Source organism: Prunus avium, chromosome 5, assembly GCF_965620075.1.
Source record: "Prunus avium chromosome 5, drPruAviu1.hap1.1, whole genome shotgun sequence".
Lineage (NCBI taxonomy): Eukaryota > Viridiplantae > Streptophyta > Magnoliopsida > Rosales > Rosaceae > Prunus > Prunus avium.
In genome coordinates, this window is record NC_142288.1 from 12897954 (window position 1) to 12904197 (window position 6244).

At 37.5% G+C, this 6244-nt stretch overlaps 1 pseudogene; it reads right to left on the reverse strand.

The window, feature by feature from the left end:
* Nucleotides 1-3330: 3330 nt before the first annotated feature.
* Nucleotides 3331-5668, reverse strand: LOC110755365 (receptor-like protein 2 pseudogene; annotated as a pseudogene).
* Between the last annotated feature and the right edge of the window lie 576 nt (nucleotides 5669-6244).

Consider the following 6244-nt stretch of genomic DNA (forward strand, 5'->3'; position numbering starts at 1 on the left):
GCTACATTTCATGTGCAATCAAGGGATAATATAGATATTGTTATCGAACCGTCTTAATTACTTTAAATTTCTTTTAGGGTCAAAACTAATAATCAATGACATAAAAAAATGACCTTATTGGGGGTCCAAAATCCTAGTTCCCTTCCCCAGCCTTCAAGGTTTAGCCTGGTGTTTGGTCATCTTGCAGTGGAGGGAGATCTATTGGAGCTTATATGATTGGTGCAACATTATGAGTTTTGGGTTTCTTTATTTTTTCGGTTGGTTGGGCCTAAGTTTGTTTTTGGCTTCTCTTTTGTAGCAAATACTGCCAAGGAAAAAAAATAGCAAATACTCTCAATACAGACAACACATTAGACAATATGTCTTTATTTCTATTTGATTGTGTTCCATCGTTGTAACTCGTAATTTTGTTTAGTAACATAAGTTGTTGCACAGTCGTCTAGATTATAAGTCCCTATCAAAATGGACTTGTTCTTGTCTCCTTTGACATTTTCTACTCATGCTATTTCATGCCAAATAGTAACAGGTCCTATCTAAAGCACACATGAGAGCACTTCCACTCATTTGTCATGGCAAAGGTCAAGGGGAGGCAAGGGCAGATACTATTCATGTGAATAGTGCCAGCCCTTGCAAAAGGCAAGGTGTGTTTCCACCCATTGCCATGGCAAAGGGCAATTACTATTCATTGTAACTTATTTTTATTTTTCATACTTAAACGATAATTTGAATATGATTATCGGTTGCCACATGTCAATTTTTATTATAAAATTCTCCTCTCATATTTCAGATAAAATTTTCGGTTGCCACGTGTCCATATTTATTATAAAATTCACATCTCACTCATCATACCATTGAAATACTCCCGGTCCTCATAGTCTGACACAATTGAGTACTTGGACGACTCAATTATTGGTGGAGATGGCTCCACCAAATCAAGACATGGGGGAGTATTTTCTTTCGGAGGACGTAATAGTGCCATTATTTCCAACACGGAACGCACCACGGGAACCGACTGCGGGCATTGTTCACTTGAGGAGCCATGTGTAATGGTTTTCCTCTTTTTTGTTTTGCCTTGAATAATCTATTAAAAAAATTAAATTGGAAATGCAAGAAAATAACCCAAAAAAATGACATTAAATTGAATAAAACGGAAATTAGAAATTTTTTACCTCGTCGCCAAGATTTTGACCGCTTTGAACGTTTGTCCACGATCCTCTAGCTTCGATGGAAGAGGCCATTTGTATTTTACACAAATGAAATTGAGTAGCAGAAAATTTGATGTGGAAAGTGAATAATATTGGAAGGAGAAGAATTTGTATGAAGATTTGGTGTGGAAAGTGAATAATATTGGTTGGTATTTATAGAATAATTTTTTTTTGAATTTTTTGGTATGTTTTACAAATTTTTTAATCTTTTTTTCAATTTTTTGGCCGTTGGATTGGAGCACAAACTCTGGGTCGAACCCTCCAGGAGTCGCCACTGGCTTCAGTGCAAGTTTTTCAATTTTTTTTAACGTAATTCACGCTCCAATAGTAGAAAAAAAAATTCAAATTATTGCCCTGAGGCCATCGTGGCATTAGCGATGACGTAAGCTGCCCGAAGGCAGCAGCTCGGGCCATTTCTTCCCGTGGGCTTGCCCGGGTTGGTGGGCTCCACGCCTTGCCTGGGCTTGCTGTTAGAGCACTTCCAGCAGTGAAACCCTTGCCATGGCAAGGAGGGGCTAGGGCAGCTACTATTCATGTGAATAGTGGCTGCCCTTGCAAAAAGCAATGTGTGTTTCCAGCAGTTGCCATGGCAAAAGGCAAACACTATTTATTTTTTTTATTTTTTTCACAAATTTGTTTACCTAAACAATTAATTTGGACAATATTTTCAGATATGATTTTTGGTGTTGGAAGTGAAAAATATGACTAAGTATTTATTTAAAAAAATTATGAATTTTTTTTTTATAGATTTTTTTTTTTTTTTTGGTTGCTGATGTCATCGCTGACGTCAGCCCCCTCATTTTGTATCTCGAGCTGAACCTACCCTTGGGCCAGCCCGTCTTCGTGGCCCCCACCTCCAGCTCGGGCCAGCCTGAGTTGTTGGAATCAGTTTTTAGCCCAAAGACCCCAGCCGCCCCCCCCCCCCCAACCCAGTTGCTGGAAATGCTCTTATGTGCTAGAACGCCTTGCTGTTGCGTGCTGGAACGTCCTCGCAGGGCCTACTTAGAAATTGTCAATGCGTGGTTGCAGACTCTCTTTCTTCTAGCTTGAAAACAATGCATCATTAAAGCGGCAAAACATCACTTCTAAAACTCAGAAATTGTCAAACAACCATAACCATAGAATACAAATTCTCCAAAACCCCTTTAATGTAGCCAAATTGTAGACGACATTATTAGGTCTAAAGAGGGGGCCTCCACGGAGAGGACCTCCTTATTTCAAAGCTTGCGATCAATCGAAGCACTTTGCCCCTGCTGCCAGCAGAAGGAACCGCGTTGAAAAAGTTGGAAAGATTTTTACGTCCTTTTCTTCTTCCAACTGTCGCAAATGGCTTGTCGCATACGGCTTATGCGTCAGATTGACAATATCCATGCCTAATCTCAATATTAATTGATGTCCTATTCATTTTGCATGGCTCAACCCTCATAGAAAACCTTGAGGAATATATAGTATGAAAGAAAAAGAAGACACATTATGAGAACAAACTGTTACGTAAGGAAACACAACTGGAATTGTAAAATATAAAGTACAATCTAGCCTCTGGAAACTAGTTCCTTGGAAACATAAGCTTCTATAGATTTTCTTGAGTGTTCTTGTTCTACTTAGTGTGTTTGGTTAGTCTTCGGTGTTTTGAGGGAGCATTAACTTTCTTTCATATAGCCTTAGCCTTGCAGTTGTACCAATAAAATAGGATATGAAATCACATTCACATTAGAATCACCAAGATTTAATATCTCAAATAGCATTCGGATGGAACCTTGCCGAAAGTTTAATTTCAAAGAATATTATTGTATTGTCCTCTTGTCAAATTAAGTTCGTTTCACTCAATTCTTTGCATCCATAAAAATATATTTGGACTGACTTGGATAGCCAAATGTGTCGGTTTTGCCAGTATAAAGAACAATATGTAGCGGAAGTTTGTATTTGTTGCTTGCTTTGCTTTCATAAGCCTGCGGACTGACCTGTGTTGCATTAATCTTTTTTTATACCCATTTTTGTATTTAGTTGATTTGGTATTCATGATTTTTCAAAGCCACAACCTGTCGTATTTGTTGCTTGCAAAAGCCAGCGTGAGGAAATCGTATCCGAAAAAGAAGACATAACTCTAAGAACAAAATGTGCCTTATTACATTGGAAACACAAAAGAAAAGAAAGAAAAAAAGAAAAGCAAACAAAAAATGTAAAATAAAAACTACAATAATATATGTCTAGCCTCTAAGCCTTCTTTTCATCATGTTGATGCGCATCGTTACCATTACATACAACCTATCTTGTATATTGTCGATGAATTGAAAATATACGTATCTCCATGTCGTGTTAACAACTAAAGAACCACATACTCCCCAAAATCCCACTATGAACCCCAACGCAGTGAAAATATAAAACCATGGAAGTTGATGAGGCTCATTGTCCAAGTCTTTGTTGTTTGTGTCATCTTCATCAATGCCCTTATTTGATCCGCACTCATTAGGAAGTGGGGCACCACAAAGTTTTAGATTCCCCTCAAAGGCAGAAGTGTTGAAGGTTTGGATCTGAGTGCTTGTTGGAATTGGTCCTCCAAGATTATTGTACGAGACATTAAATTTTTTCAAGAAATTAAGGCTCGCCAATGACAATGGAATTCTTCCAGACAAATGATTCATGGAGAGATCCAAAACCTCCAAATTTTTTAGGTTAGATATTTGGTCTGGAATGACGCCAGAGAAGTTGTTGGAGGAAAGAGCCAACTGGCAAAGAAGGTGCAATTGTCCAATCTCAGTAGGTATATCACCAACAATGTTATTGTTAGATAAGTCTATCATTGTTGGAAAAGAAGACAATTTATACTGTAGAAACGTTTGATTTACAGTTATGTTGTTGTAGATAGGCAATTCAAATTCATATTGGTCTACTTGAGATGGAATAGGTTCATACACAAACCTTGGTAGTCTACAAAGTTGCTTTGGAAATTCACCTGAAATTCGGTTATATGACAAGTCGATAAAAAACAGTCTAGGAAGATTCCCCAACCAACTTGGAATTGGCCCGGTGATTTGATTAAAAGCCAGAATCAAGATCTCTAGATTCTTGAGCTTTGATAACCACACAGGTATTTCACCAGTGAGGTTAGAACTAGCCATATTCAATAGCCGAAGATTTTGGAATCCGTCAAAATCAACCATGCCATCATCAAATGGCATTCCCTCCCCTACAAAGGAACCAAAAAGCGAGAGTGTGTGAAGACTTTTGCAACTCATCAATATCTTCATTGTGCCTGTGAGGTTGGTGAATCGGTTGTAACCAAGGGTGAGGAAGGACAAGGATTTCAATGAAAGAATCTCAGTTTGTATTTGTCCCTCTAGATGATTTCCAGTCAATGCAATGGCTTTTAGGTACCTACATGAGTAAAGACTTACTGGAAACATACCAATAAAGTTATTGGACCTTAGGTCAAGTTTTGTAAGTTGACTAAATTTGGAGAAATTAAGCATGGAGATATCTCCTTCAAAGTTGTTAAATCCCAAACGTAGTTCTACAAGGTTTGTGCAATTCATCAAAGATGCGGGAAAAGTACCTTCTAAATTGTTGAAATCAATGGTCACAAACTTCAACTTGGAGAGCTTCCCCAAATTTAGAGGAAGCTCGCCACTCAATTGATTAAGGTAGAGGTCAAGGATTTTAAGGTTGGTGAGGTTGACAATTTTATCACTAATGGCTCCACGTAGTGAATTGATAGGTAATGCAATTTCTTCAAGTTGGGTAGCATTATAGATATCTTCTGGAAGTAACCCTGAAAGGTTATTGTGACCAGCACGAAAAACCTGTAGTTCAGAACACTTCCCTAGCCCAAGAGCAAGGTTGCCACCGAATTCATTGGAAGAAAAGTCCAATAGCCTAACAAAGGGAGAATAATGGAGACAAATAGAGGATGGGATGTACCCTGTGAAGGTATTGTTGTTGACATTGAAACTAGTCAAGTTGTTTGCTTGTTGGAAGAATGAAGATGGAATTGTACCAAATAAATGATTGCTCGACAAATCGACTATTCGGATTTTGTTGGATGGTAGAGAAAGTGGTAGCTCCCCATAAAGATGGTTATAGCTCAAATCAAGGATCTCAAGACGATTCAAAGACAATAAGAATTGAGTCTCAAATGAACCATATAGTGAGTTGTGGGAAAGGTTCAAGTGGGTGAGATGTGTGAGATTTCTAAGTGAAGAGGGAAAGATACCTCCTTTGAGCCCTTTGGAAGGTAAGAGCAAATGGATGACCCAACCATCTTGATCACAAGTGATGCCCTTCCAGTGACAGCAATCAAGGGATGTCCAATTTAAAGGAGGAGAAGAGAGAGTGGAGGCAAAGGACAGGAGGGAGCAACATTCAGTTTGGTTGCAGGCATAAATATTTATAGATATAATGTAAGAGAATAAGAGGAAGAGAAGGAAGCCATGAGCCATTAAGTTATAAGGTTGCACTGGCAACATTGCTTTGTGTATGTGTTGTTGCTCACAGGTTTGTATATATATATATATATGGGTGTTCCTCAAATATTTTTTCAACAATCCAAACCATCTATTTTTTAAGTCTATATTCATAGATCATCCTTGCAAAAAATTAGACAAATCGAAAACCGTTTCGATATCCAATTTTGTCCTACAAAATCAATTAACACTGTGCTTCAAGAAAATACTAAAATTTCAATAATTCAATTGAGTGGTCAAATGATATCGGATTCAAGTGATTTTTTTGTAGAGATGATCTTTGAATGAGTGTCTACAAAATAGACGGTTTGGATTAGTGAAATACAATATGGAGTGAGCCCTACAAGGGTGTCCCTTAAATAAGCATATTTGAGTGATCCTTCAACTGAAGCTCCCTATATATATATATATATATATATATATATAACAATGCTTGAACACGATATGTAAGAGCATCCACAATCATACTCTCTATTTTTTTAGTTAAAATTTAGCTAAAAATATATAAAAGCTATTTTAAGAGCTCTTTATAAAATTTAAACTCCAAACATGCTCTCTCTCTAGTTTAGCGAGTCATAA